General features: G+C 44.1%; 1 protein-coding gene across 1 annotated transcript in view; it reads left to right on the plus strand.

Annotated features, from left to right (window-relative positions):
* ciapin1 (cytokine induced apoptosis inhibitor 1) overlaps nucleotides 1–15,000 on the plus strand; it is a 303,079-nt gene that overhangs the window by 3,689 nt on the left and 284,390 nt on the right. The window lies entirely within an intron of this gene.

Consider the following 15,000-nt stretch of genomic DNA (forward strand, 5'->3'; position numbering starts at 1 on the left):
GTGACTGAGTGTGAATGAGTTTTAACGAATGAGAGGTGTGATCAGAACATGTGTGTCCCAATACTTTTGTCCATGAAGTTTCTCTCTTCTTTTCTATCAGCTATGCCAACAAGACAAGATGTAGGCCGCAGCTCAGGCCTAAATCTGGGAAATGTGTGGAGAAAGAAAAAAAACAATGACACATGTATAATATATATGTGTGTGTGTGTGTGTGTGTGTGTGTCTAGTGTAAACGTGTTAGGATGAACGATATGAACCAAATTTAGCCGGTCAGATTAGACACAATCCAGACATAATCAGCTTACTTTATGTAACAGTCTGATTAGCCCTAGATTACACATTTAAGTCATGTAAAAGATTACACTACTGATGTAATTCCTGATCAGCGCTGAATTACACTGCTTAGGTCGTCTTCCCAGTGTTACTGAATTCCAACTATGGCCCTAACTGCATATCAATACAGTTGAGAAATGCGTCCTTCCGATTGTCAGAAACTGGTGTGTCCTTCAAGACCTTCAGTGACACACGATCAGCCTTCACGCTCTGAGCTAAACGTTTTAATAAATGTTGGCAGCAGTTTGTAAAGAAATCTAATGAAAGGTAGGATGTGTGTGAATCCTAAAGTGGGGCCTTCTGAAGAGCATCCAGTGCCAGCAACCTATTGGTATGCACCCATGTGTCCTCTGCATTTGACCCATCTGTGGTAGTAAACACACACACGAGAACTAGGGGCAGTGAGAACACACACACACACACACACACACACACACACACACACACACACACTCCGAGAGCCAACTACACCACCCAGGGAGCCGAGAGGGTTAAGGGCCTTGCTCGAGGGTGGCAGCTTGCTGAGCCTGGGTCTCGAACCCACAACCCTGTCATTAATGGCCTGGAGCTCTAACCGCTGAGCCATCACTGGCCCTGTCATGTTGTGTTATATTGGGATATTACTGTGTTATACTGCGATGCACTATTGCCAATATTACATTATTAATTCAAATGTAACAATGATTAACAATGCAACCCCCCCCCCCCCCCCCCCCCCACACACACACACACACACACACACACACATTTTCCCTTGAAGGCATCATTACAGTCATATATGTTTTTTATGGCAGTACTGGGGACAATATGGCTTTTTGAATGACCCACTTTGAGTTCGGCCCAGGACCGCAGCAGAAGGCCAAGACAGGAATTGCGCTCACTTGAAAGCGATTTGCCTGGCATACATCATTATTAGAGGCCGTAAAGGACAGGCGCATTAAGGCCTTGGTGGCGTATGTCGAGAAATAATATTTCCCCACTCTGTAATTTATGTGGGAACTGAGTGTTTCGATGGCTCCTCTGGGTTAATTAGCCTCAGAGACGAGGCTTCAGTTTTAATCATCAAAGGTGTTTAATTAAAGCTCTTCACTCTGTGCAAATGTCACCATAATCTAAAAATCTTCTGCCTCGAGAGCGATACCACCCCGCGATCCCACCCCGCGATCCCACCCTGCACTCGCAAATAAAGCTGCTTTTAGTTCGCCCTCCTCTCCATCAGTTTCTGGAGCGATCACACTTGATGCCGGCTTCCTTCTCTAATGGAGTAACGACATTTTGGGAGGAAGAACCTGCCTAAAAAGTGTCTGCGCTGTGAACCCTAGTTTGAACCCTAGTGCGAACTACACCCTAAGGTGGAACGGGAGGGCGGACTCAGAAGAGTGTCGGCTAGGAGTCTGCTTGTGGAGCCTGCCCTGGTTAGAGTGGTGGTCTGAAGAAGAAGGTCTAGAAGGTTCTACACTATATGGACAAAAGTATTGGGACACCTGGTTATTCATAGTTTCTTCTGAAACTTCTGAATCAAGGGTATTAAAAGAGTTGATCCTGCTTCTGTCGAGAGAAGAAGACTTTCTACCCGATTTTGGAGGAGCATTGCTGTGAGGATTTGATTGCATTCAGTGACAAGAGCTTTGGCGACCTCACCCCACCTCATCCATCCATCATTCCAGAGTACACAGCTCTTCCACTGCTCCACAGCTCAATGCTGGGGGGCTTTATACCCCTCTACTAGTCCACGCCTGGCATTATTAGGCAGCATGGTGTTAATAGGTTCATGTTTCTTTTTCTGCTCCAGAGGGTCCTAATGTATTGGCAGTACTTCTCTACAGGGACTAGACAAGCTGTGTATGTGTGTGTGTGTGTGTGTGTGTGTGTGTGTGTGTGTGTGTGTGTGTGCGCATTTGCATGTCGTTGTCAGTGAAGGGTGCAGCTTAAAGCAGCTAAAGCCGCACTGTTGGTAGCTGCTGACCACTGCATACCGGGGACATCCCACAAGACCTGTCTGATGTTTTGGAGATGTTCTGATGTTCTGTTGTCTAGAACATCAAAGTCTGGTTCTTGTTAAAGTGTCTCAGATTCTTACGCTTGCCCATTTTTCCTGCTTTAACACCTTCGTCACCTTCAAGAACTGACCGTTCACCCGCTGCCCAATATATCCCTATATAACGCCTGACAGGAGCCACTGGAGGAGCAACACAGTGAGAGCCAGGCTAGACATATATCCTCCATATCAGTTATATCAATTCAAAAACTGCTCTACTCGACTAGATTAAACGAGCCACTGTCCGGAAAGCTCATTACTAAGCAGAAAAACCAGAGTGAACCCCAGCCCAGGGTTCAAATCTCTGCTTACACCAGAACTGAAACCTGTTGACTAGAAACCTGCTAAAAACAGACTGTCTGTGAGCAGGTGCCTCAGCCATCACTGGCGTGTTTTGAGTCAGTTGCTGGCTGAAGCATCTGCTTATAGACGTCTACGGTTGGTGAGTTTCGAGCTGACTGGTTTCTGTTCTTTTCTAAGCACAGAGAAATGGACCACACTCATCCATCCCATCGACCATGTGACACAGATAAGAGAGGTGTCAACACATCCCCTTTCCCCCCCAGACATGTCCTCTTCTTGTAATTCTTCTTGTAATGCGTGTAAAATTGTGTGTGTACCTGCATCTAGTCTACAGAGTCCACTGGCAGTGCTGCATGGCCCAGTCAGGCCTGAATTTCTTATCCCGGTCCTAACAATGGCAGCTTACCAGGCCCGGGCCTCAAACCCACAACCCTGTCATTATTAGCACAGTTCTTTAATTGCTGAGCCACCAAAACACCAAAACACTGTACAGCCCTAACTTTGAGCACTTTTATGTTGGTATAAAAGTTAAAAATGAAAGATTTTGTATTAATATCAGATATAAATTAAAGTAAATATAAATATATGAAATTAATGTTAATTATTAGGTTTGCATGGTTTGCAATGTAAGAAACTCCTTATACCCTCACACATACACACTCCCACGGCCCTACAACTTACAACCCACTTGAAGCCCCCGGCCACAACAAACATCCTAACCATGGCAGACGCCCGCGAGTCCCCAGCGTCCTCATTTCTGAAAACCAACCTATGGTCACCTTAAAATGTGATGGACAGAGATCATGTTGAAAACCTCTCAAGCAGTCCATTTACAGCTCCAGGCTGTACGAAGTGAAGAACAGGGCTGTCAGAGGCATCCTGAAGTTACTTGTGTTTGAATTATTCAGTACCACAATCCTGACCCCTGTCCTGCTCCTCTGACCTCCCGCCAAACCCGCGGCCCTTCCCTGCAGCGTAACGGCTGCACAGATTACTTATCAAGACACTATTTGCGCAATTATTAGTCCGCCAAGGGCTTGCGCCTGTTTAGAATGCTCTCGGAGCGCTGCCGAAGCCATGACTCTGTGCTCAAATGAGGGCGGTATGTATTACAAAGCTCCACTTAACATGGCTGGCCTTCCTCGCCCTCACCAGGGGCGCGCGAGCGGCGCAGGTCGCATATAAAGGAGGAAGTCGGCTGCTGTTTCTGTGCCCGGATCTGCCCCTGGCTCTCGGGGGAGCTGGTTGTTCCTGACATGCCCTGTGCCCGAAGCAGCCGGCCGGGCCAGTGTCTCGATCAGCACCCCCATTGGGCCTTCCAGCTGCTCCTCCCTGACGGCAGCGGGCAGTAAAAGAGCTCCACTCTCAACTTCTTTTGGCGGTGGGTAGATATTGCATGCTGGAGGAACGCTGAGCACTACAGAGTCATCTTCAGAGGAACCAGGAGTGCAGAGGTAGAACTGGCAAACATCAGCGCAGTTGTGTATTTATTTATATGCAGTCAAATATTCCAAATACATCTATTTTTGGACTCCGGTGTGGAATATCAATGCCGTACAGTTAGGGATGATGCAGAAAGTGAGGCCTGATCAATAAGACAAGACAACCATATTCCCCATTAGTGTTGGGCGCCATTAACCTATCTGTGCAGTGAACACACACACACAGTGGACAACGCCGCAGCACCCAGGGAGCAGGGAGGGTGAAAGGCTTTGCTAAAGGGCTGAACAGCATCAGCTTGCCAATCCCAGGTATCGAACCCAAAGCCCTGTCATCAGTAGCATGGAGCTCTAATCGCTGAGCCACCACTGGCCCAGTACGGATTTTAGTGGGCTAGAAATTATGATTCTGATTCCCACTATTTGTATTAATAAATAAATATGCAAGACAGCATACCTGCAATGGGTCTCATTCAGGAAAACTGAAATATTCGTAGATCGCAAAATGTATGATCCAAATGTGCACCGTTGTCATGCCGTGCTAGGCCAGACGTGAAGGGATGAACACTCGCAGAGATGGAATCAAATGAAAGAGGGTTTATTCAGAAAAAATGAACACAAACACCAAGAGGATGAAAAGCATGAGCAGCAATGAGAGGGGAATAACGTGGGCAGAACTGAAACGTGACGACACAAAGGGCGAACATAACACACCTGGGACTGGGAGGAGTGGGGAGCTGGGCGGGCACTAGAGCAGCGCTCAATACGTAGACAAGGAGAGCTGTGGAACCAGCAGCTAACCTGAAAACGGCAGCGTGCTGCTGTGAGCGCGGGTCGCCTTGCTGGGACGTGGGTAGCCAGTGAATCCTGACAGTGAGCGAGCGAGTCTCGCTGATAACGTGTTTAGCAGGGTGACCTGCTCCTAAACGTGGATACCGAGCCGAAGCTGACCGTAACACACCTCTAGTCGTACGGGGATCCTCTCGAGCGACCTCAAGGTTCCAAACGATACAATTCTCGGCATTGAACCATGGAGTTGAGGCTCCTTAAGTACCCCCAGTCCCAGGTGAAACACATGAACCAAACGAACATGACTCGATACACTGAACCAAACACATGAACACAAACGAGGCGGAAGTCCTTATTTGGGCCTGTGGGCGGCAGCTCGGAATCGCCCCGGGGTAGGGCGATCTAATCAAATGAAATTACACTCAATGGTTTCCAGATTTTCCATTTCAGCCTGCATTATGTAACAAAACTGTGCCCCTTATTGGGTTCCCCAGCAGCCAGAGATGTCAAGTAGCGAAGCACAAATACTTTGTTACTTTACTTAAGTAGAAATGTTGGTTATCAAAACTTTACTGAAGTAATTATTTATTTTATTTATTTTTCAGACTTTTTACTTCTACTCCTCACATTTTCACCCAATTATCTGAACTTTCTACTCCTTACATTTTAAAAACAGCCTTGTTACTGTCAGCCCCTTGGTATTGCGTCCTCCCCCTGGGCGATTCCGAGCCGCCGCCCACAGGCCCAAATAAGGACTTCCTCCTTGTTTGTGTTCATGTTTGGTTCATTGTGTAGATTCATGTTGATTGGGTTCATGAGTTACACCTGGGATTGGGGGTATTAAAGAAGCCAGTGTGAAATCCGAATTGTGGTTGATATATATACATACACACCCCACATCTGGGTTTCAACCTTCAAATGTTTTGTGTCATGTGACCTTTACTACAATAAGAAAAACACCAATGAGCTGCTTAATTCATTTAACTGCATCAATTATTTTGACCAATATTCAAAGCTGGATCTAAGCTTCAATTAAAACCAGCTCATTTTGAAGCTCAGTAGATCTCAAAGAGGAAATTCATATAGAATCATTCATCAAGGTTTCCACATCAGTATCGGCATCAGAAAAGGAAAAGCTGGTATCGCGCCGTCTGCAGAAGCGGGGCACTGCAAAACTTTAGCCCAAGCTTTCTCTTCAGTCAGGCAGCGCTGCGTCTGAGGCCTCCAGCTGCAGGTTCCGGGCCTTCCATCGAATCCGAAAAACACTGTCCTCTGTCCATGTCCTCTGCGAGCTGTCCATTATAGCGAGTGCTCCCGTCTCAATTAGAGCTCAGCCTGTCAGCTCCACTGTTTTGCTGCTACTTCTCTCCCAGGCAAACTCATTTCAATTAAACACACTAAAGCCGCCCGCCTCATTCCGCAGGCAGCGATCCGGAGCTGCTGGAGGAACAACCTTGACCAGCCGAGACCTAACCAAGCCTGACTCGCAATCCATCAGGAGGGACGTGATCGGAGGGGAACACTCGTATTTATTAAGGCTGCGTGAGTGCGTTTCGGGTCAGGAGGAGGCGGCGGTTTGGGTAAATGCTCTGCTGAGAGCGTGATGGAAACACAAACACGGAACTGTATGGAAGGATGAAGCACTAAGCTGTGTGTTACAGTACAGATTCGGCTGTGGTTAATGGGTGCTCTTACAAACGACACATAGCAGAGTCAATTTGGGCCTTACGTTACATTTGAGGGATTAGCCAGACCAGAAAAGAATACCTTAAGGAGTCAAGGTGAGGCTAACAGCACGATAAACAAGGTGATTTAAACAGAAATGGGCTGGGCAGATGTCTCATGATGAGATGGGGAATTATGGGAATTGTAGTTGATATATAGTAAAGATGGCTATAGTTATGCTGTCATGGTGATTCAGAGTCAGTGGCCTCTTTTCCCCCGCAGGGCCAAATGGTCATAAGGCATGGCAACAGTCTACTATAGACCCCTGTGGTGAGGCCTAAGCTTTCGGCCTTTGTTTTCGTTCCATTACTTTTACTTTTCTACTTGAAGTGGTTCTGAAACCAGTACTTTTACACTTTTACTGGAGTAAAAAGCTTAAGTTGATACTTCAGCTTCTATAGAAGTCTTTTAAACCCTCCACCCACTTCTACCTGAGGAATGAATGTCAATACTTTTACACCTTTGCTTATTAGACACAGTCTCCTCCATTTTCCGTACTGGAAATATACAGACACTGGATCTTGCGGCACAAAGGTGACCCAACTATGGAGCCAATCAGCAGATCCCTAAGCCGTTCTGTGGCCCCAGGTACGGTTAGCTAACCGTGTCTGTGTGGAATGGCTCTGTTTACATCTACATTCGTATTCATCACTGAACTCCTCCTTAACGGGCTTCTCAAATTTCATTTGCTCGCCCAAAATCTGTACACAGTTTAACACAGCGATGCCAGAGCTGTCACCCACCATCCTGCCCAGCTGTAATCAGGGATTCTGAATATAGTTGACCTCTTAGATATTGGTGCAGACAGCTTATTAAGGCAGGCTTAATTGCCCTGCCTTCTTCCCCGACACACTAAACAGGGTCTTATTACAACATCGGCGTCCTCTGCACCTCTCGACATTACAGCTCAGTCTGAAGGTTAGCGTGCCTCTACAGAGCGGCCCGGCTACCTCATTCCACACAAGGGGCTTAGAGCTAACCCTGAGTGGGCTGGATTAGAGGGTGGACACCCATTTTCACACCTCTTCTAACCCGCCGCCTCGCCAATACAGGGGACCTGGCATTTTCCAACAGTTGAGCACACACGCTGATTGAAATTGAGGTTGCGTTGAACACAAAAAGATAAAACTGATTTAGCTAAAGCCAGCCATAATCTCGCATTTGGCAGCTCCCGAGATTGCGAGACGGTGCGGCTGAGAGGAAAATCCTATTTCAGATGCAGGACTCTGGCTCCTCGTAAATGGGCCAGGGAGAGGGAAAACAGAGAAGCTGAGAGACAGATAGAAAAGGTGGGAAAGGTGTGGCTCTATTCATTTGAAATTCTAAAGGCTGAATTAATTAGCAGGAAATTCATTCCTTTTGCTCTGGGCCTATCGCTCTGCACCATTTAATAATGAGATAATTAGCATATTAATCTGCTTCATATCAGAAGAATAGATGATACGGCAGGAAGACCTGAGCCATGGAAAGGAGAAGGTGGCCAGCAGACGTTTGTCAGAAATCAGGTTCAGGTTCATAGTGTATCCTGCTTTTGAGTCTCTACTGTCCAAGGATAAAGGCTCTCTGCTAGATTTTGGAGAAGCATTGCTGTGAGGATCTGATTGCATTCTGCTACAAAAGCTTCACTGAGGTCAACTCACCCTAAAAGTACTGGATGGAGCTCCACCACCCATCATTCCAGAGAACACAGCTCTTCCACTGCTCCACAGCTCAATGCTGGGGGGCTTTATTTATACCCCTCTACTAGCCCACGCCTGGCATTATGGTTCATGTTTGCTTGTCTGCTCTGGAAAGTCCTATTCTATTGGCAGTACGTCTCTACAGGGACTAGGCAAGCTGTGTATGAGTGCATTTGTCCATTTCTGTCAACTTAAAGTAGCTGAATGCATTAATTACAAGGGGTGTCCACAAACATTTGGACATATGCTATTTTCAGTTGTAATAGGAGGCCTATTGCATACTACATCCTTCACCTCAGATGAATTTCTCTGACTATAGATGGGCTATGCTAATCTTAACATTTTCTCTGACACTGTTGTACATGCCAGAGGCTTTCTATCTTGCTCCTCTGGGATCCTCAGCTGATCCACATTATTGTGTTTTGACTCCAAACACACCTGAGCCAGGTAATCGGGAGCTGTAGATGCTGATTACCTGGCTCAGGTGTCATAGGGAATGAAACACAGCAGAAATGAAGATGGGTCCCTGAAGACAGGACTGAAAGCTTCCTGTATAATTATTCTGCTCAGAGAGGCTTTCTTTCATACACCTCTGTATCATTTAGCAGCTGAATTACAAAGAAACGAGCACTTTTGATAAATGAGCCAACAGGGCGCTTTGAGAGCCTTTACTAATCTGGCCTTCTGAGAATGCTTAAATACCCAAACCTGCGACATTCATATTCATCCCTTCCTTCAAATTCATTTATAGACCTGAGGGGTTTACTGCAGTATAGTGTCTGGAATATATGACACTGTAATAAGAGCTGAAACTGTACCATAGTGGAAGTATGGGTACTATATCATGAGAAGTATGGGAAGTATGTCAACTCCAGAAGTTCTCTGATGACTCGGCGACCGTCGACTCGCCTCATAACTAATGAGGAGGAGGACGGCGAGTACAGAGAACTGATTCAGGACTTTGTGGACTGGTGTTTCTGCAGGACCACCTTCAGATAAACGCAGGAAAGACCAAAGAACTGATGGTGGATTTCCGCAGGAGCAGACACCCCCCTCCATCAGTGCACATCCAGGGTATGAACATCGAGAGAGTGGACTCTTATAAATACCTGGGTGTTCATCTGAACAACAAACTGGACTGGTCAGTCAACACTGCTGCACTCTACAAGCAAGGCCGGAGCAGACTCTACCTACTGAGGAGACTGAGGTCCTTTGGATTGCAGGGAGCTTCTTAGACCCAGTGCAGGTGGTGGGAGACAGGAGGATGACAGCCAAGCTGGCATCAATGCTGGAGAACAGCTCCCACCCCATGCATGAAACTCTGGCAGCACTGGGCAGCTCCTTTAGTGACCGGCTGCTTCACCCCAAGTGTGTAAAGGAGCGGTATCGCAGGTCCTTCCTTCCTGATGCCGTCAGACTGCACAACCAGCACTGCTCCCAGCGGACCACATACACACACTTAACTACACACACATGTTCAGGGAATAGAGATCCCTCAATGTGAGTTTTTTACTTCTATTATTTATGTTGTGTATATATTGGTAATTTATCTATGTTTTGCATATGAGTATCTTGTTATCCCTTTGCTGCTGTGGCACTGTGGGACTAACAAATCTTATCTTTTCTTATCTTAACTTATCTTAAATCCCAATCTAACTCAATTAAAAGAGCTGATATTAAAAGCTGATATTGTACTATAGTGAAAGTATGGTACTGTATCCCAATCTTACTCAATTAAAGAGCAGAAACTGTACTATAGTGAAAGTATGATACTGTATCCCAATCTAACTCAATTAAAGAGCTGAAACTGTACTATAGTGAAAGTATGGTACTGTATCCCAATCTAACTCAATTAAAGAGCTGAAACTGTACTATAGTGAAAGTATGATACTGTATCCCAATCTAACTCAATTAAAGAGCTGAAACTGTACTATAGTGAAAGTATGATACTGTATCCCAATCTAACTCAATTAAAGAGCTGAAACTGTACTATAGTGAAAGTATGGTACTGTATCCCAATCTAACTCAATTAAAGAGCTGAAACTGTACTACAGTGAAAGTATGGTACTGTATCCCAATCTAACTCAATTAAAGAGCTGAATCTGTACTATAGTGAAAGTATGGTACTGTATCCCAATCTAACTCAATTAAAGAGCTGAAACTGGACTATAGTGAAAGTATGGTACTGTATCCCAATCTAACTCAATTAAAGAGCTGAAACTGTACTATAGTGAAAGTATGGTACTGTACCCCAATCTAACTCAATTAAAGAGCTGAAACTGTACTATAGTGAAAGTACGGTACTGTACCCCAATCTAACTCAATTAACAGAGCTGAAACTGTACTATAGTGAAAGTATGGTACTGTACCCCAATCTAACTCAATTAAAGAGCTGAAACTGTATTATAGTGAAAGTATGGTACTGTATCTCAATCTAACTCAATTAAAGAGCTGAAACTGTACTATAGTGAACGTATGGTACTATTGAAAATATACTTTAGTGAAAGTATTAAAGGATCAGGATTTATAAATACTTAAGTATATAGGCTGAAGATATGTGATATGTCATATGTCATATGGTGACTAACTGACAGTGGGGGTTTTTACATTGATATTAATTTTGCTGGATGTTTTAATAGAAATGAAATGAGAAAAAGCTCATAGTCTTTGAGATTAGTATTTAGGTAAAAATACATGTGAGAAAAGTACAGCACTAATTGAAATCTTGTGCTAAAATCGTGATATAAATCCAGTTTTTTATATAAGAGAAAGGAAAATATTATATTATATTATATTATATTATATTAAATAAAAATATTAAATTACGACCAAACTCAGCTTCCTCTTCGCCGGATTAGCTGCTAAAGTCACCAGCAGTCGAGACGATCCCATGTGCTGAGAGGAATCGGCCACATTTCCAGCCTCTGCTATCGTTGTTTTCACCCCGCCCGTATTCAGGCCAGGCCAGCGCTGACTCCCCGTGCGAACGAACTGCTGGACCAATCACAGCGCAAGAACGCAAGGCAAGCCTAACCAATCACAACGCAGGGTGGGCGTGCCTTTGTCAGAATACGGGTGGAGAAATTTAACGTTAACTGACATCAGGAAGAGGGGGGGGGGGGGGGGGGGGGTGGAGACGTTCTAGAACCGAGCTCGTGATGAGAAATTTTTCCGATTCCGCTTCATTACTGATTCATAAATGAAGTGAATCTTTTCCTCGTTTCTTTCGCACGCGCTGGCTGCGTCCAAAAGCACTCGGTATCATATGTAAAGCAGGTGCCGATGAACCCAGTGCTTAATGCCGTTTGCTGTTTTGTGGTGTTTAGTGTGGTCGTGCAGTAGGCAGGACTTTTGATTCAGTGAATGAATCATTTGGTTGAACGAAACGCCCACGATGATTAGCCAGGCCACTTCCACGTCACGTGAGTTTCTATTAAGTGCATAATCAATTAGGGCGACCATGTTTCAACAAAGAGGACCCTGAGACACCCTGGCTTGAACAGTGCCTGAGTTGTAGGACCGTGGCAGTGTGTGTGTGTGTGTGTGTGTGTGTGTGTGTGTGTAAGGGAGTCAAATACCTGTAAAATCATTCAGCTTTGTCCTATTTACTAATTTATCAAAACTAATAAATAGCATAATAAAACTTTAGTTTTTACCACATTTGACATATTTTATTATTTTACATATTAAATATCACTATTGTTAATAATAATAATAATAATAATAATAATTATTATTATTATTATTATTATTATTATAATAATTGGTGGCTCAGCGGTTAGAGATCCAGGCTATTGATGACAGAGTTGTGGGTTCGATACCCGGGCTCAGCAAGCTTTTTTTGTCCAGAGACATATTTGTTAGATCCCAAAAAGGGGACACGTCCAGGTAAAATAGGTGTACAGATGTACAGCGACCAGCCACTTCATTAACACCCCAGAGCAGGTAGGTGGTATATGGGTGGTGGGTCAGTCGTTCTCAGCACTGCAGTGTCACTGACTGACATGATGGTGGTGATGGCGAGTGTGTTAGTAGTGTGTGTTGTGTTTGGTGGTACGAGTAGTGGATCAGATGCAGCAGTGCTGCTGGAGTGCTTAAACACTGGGTCTGTCCACTCTATTAGTCACTCCTAGCTAGCTGGTCCACCCTGTAGATGTAAAGTCAGCAGAGACTGAAGCTCTGATCTGCTGCTGCACAGTTTGTAGGTGTTGGTCATCCTCTAGTCCTTCATCAGTGCTCACAGGACTCTGCTGCCCACAAGACGCTGCTGTCAGCTGGATGTTTCTGCTCGGTGGACTGTTCTCCGTCCAGCAGTGATGCTGAGGGTTAAAACACTACTAACACACTCACCACCACCCTGTCAGTCAGTGTCACTGCAGTGCTGAGAATGACTGACCCACCACCCAAATACTACCAAAGTCTGGTCTGTGGTGGTCAGTCTTGTGGGGTCCTGACCATTGAAGAATAAACAGGGTGAAATAAGGCTGATAACAGAGTGTGCAGAGAAGCAGATGGAGACAGTCTGGAGGTATAGATCTACACAGTGCTGCTGTGTGGTCAGTGGAGCTGATAGAATGGACAGTGAGTGTGGAAATAAGGAGGTGGTGTTAAAGAACTGTCTGGTCAGTGTATGGTCACACATTTTTAAATAGACATTGACAAACTAGGGGGGCAACAACTGATCGGCTTTGTCGACTCTAATTGACAACCAAAATATTTGGCAACTAAAGTAATAGCAGGTTAGTTGGTGACGTCATCCTGTCTGTTTACGGATAAAGGTCAAAACGAAGAGCCAATCAGGATGGATGAGGGTGGCTCTGGCCAGACCGTGTCAAATTAAAAGTCACTAATACAAACGAAGTAGAAACGCAAGATACTTTCAAACTGAAGTTAAAATTACTCTCATAAAATGTTTTAATTTGTTGTATATTATTGCTGATTTTAAATTTTGACAAGAAAAGATATGTTTTATTAATATATTATATTAGCAGAAAAAAAATCATAAATTCATCTTTATTGTCTTTACTGCCAGTTAGCAAATGAATAAAACAACCGTAGGCTAAAATTAAAAGCTAATAGCAATACATATAAGAGTTATTTGGTAATTCAGCAATTTATAATCGGTAGATCATACGATTATCAGAACTGTCATTTCTGATAAACGCCAAAAAACACAAACAGTTTACTCTAGATTTGCCTGAGAGGTAAACAATTGTATTCACAGTGATTTGGTGTGAAATGATTCATTTGATGAGAAATGATTCAAATGATTCAGAGAATCTTACCACTGAGATTTCTATACAGTGGTGGTGATGGAAACCAGGAATCACAGCGCTGACAGCACCAATATAAAACCTACCTGTGTTGAGGACGTGTCAGTTTTGGGAAAAATTTTAAAATTCGAAGTCATCCCTCCACCATGAAAGGTGGATTCAGTGAATGAGCTTTCAGAGCTTTCACCTTCCACCAGAACAGAGAACTGAGCAGAACATGCCAAACCAGCTCGGACCCGTCGAGGCATGGACTTCATAAGACCTCTGAAGGTGTCCTGTAGTATCCTGTGGCACCAAGATCAGTGTTAGCAGCAAATTCTTTAAGTTCTGTAAGTTGTGAGGAGGACCTCCATTAGCATCAACTTGCCCTGGGTGCCCACGACCCCATCGCCAGCTCACCGGTTGCCCTTCCTTGGAGAACTTTTGGACAGATATCGATCAAAACCCAATGTTAAGTTGACCCCAACCTTCAACATCTGACAGACGTTGAATTTTTGGTTGGAAATAAAAGTCGGATGTCTGTCAAAACCCAACACTGGGTTGACATCAGTACCCAACATTGGACAGACGTTAAATTGTGGTTGGAAATGAAAGTTGGATATTGGTCATGTTGGATTCATGGGAAGCTCCAATTGTGGATAAATGTTGAATTTCGGGTGGAAACAGAAGTTAGATATCTGTCAATACCCAAAGTTGGGTTGTTATCAACCTCCAACATTAGACAGATAATATTATAAATAATAAGAAGAATAAAAGTCAAATATCTGTAAAAAAAACAACAACAACAACGTTGTGTTGATGTGAAGCTCCATTGTTGAACAGACGTTGAATTTTGGTTTGCAATAGAAGTCAGATAGCTGTCAATACCCAAAGTCGGCTTCACATCTATCTCCAACATTGGACAGATGTCGGATTTTGGTTGGAAATGAAAGTTGCATATTGGTCAAAAAACAATGTTGAATTGATATGAAGCGCCAACGTTGGATAGATGTTGAATTTCAGATGGAAAGAAAAGTTGGATATCCCCTAGAATTCAATGTTAGGTTGACGTCAACCTCCAACATTGGACAGATGTTAAATTTTGGTTGGAAATTAAAGTTGCAGATCAATCAAAAAATAACGTTAAATTGATATGAAGCTCCAACATTGGGCAGACGTTACATTTTGGTTGGAAATGACAGATGCATATCCATCAAAAACAACATTGAATTGATGTGAAGCTCAAATGTTGGATAAATGTGGAAACAGAAGTTAGATATTGGTCAATACCCAATGTTAAGGTGTTTTCAACCTTCAACATTAGACAGACGCTACATTTTGCAAATAAAAGCTTCAGTGTTGGAAAGACCTTAAATTTTGGTTTGCAATAGAAGTCAGATAGCTGTCAATACACAAAGTCGGCTTCAGATCAACCTTCAACA

The sequence above is a fragment of the Salminus brasiliensis genome, chromosome 19 (genome assembly GCF_030463535.1).
Source record: "Salminus brasiliensis chromosome 19, fSalBra1.hap2, whole genome shotgun sequence".
Classification (NCBI taxonomy): Eukaryota; Metazoa; Chordata; class Actinopteri; order Characiformes; family Bryconidae; genus Salminus; species Salminus brasiliensis.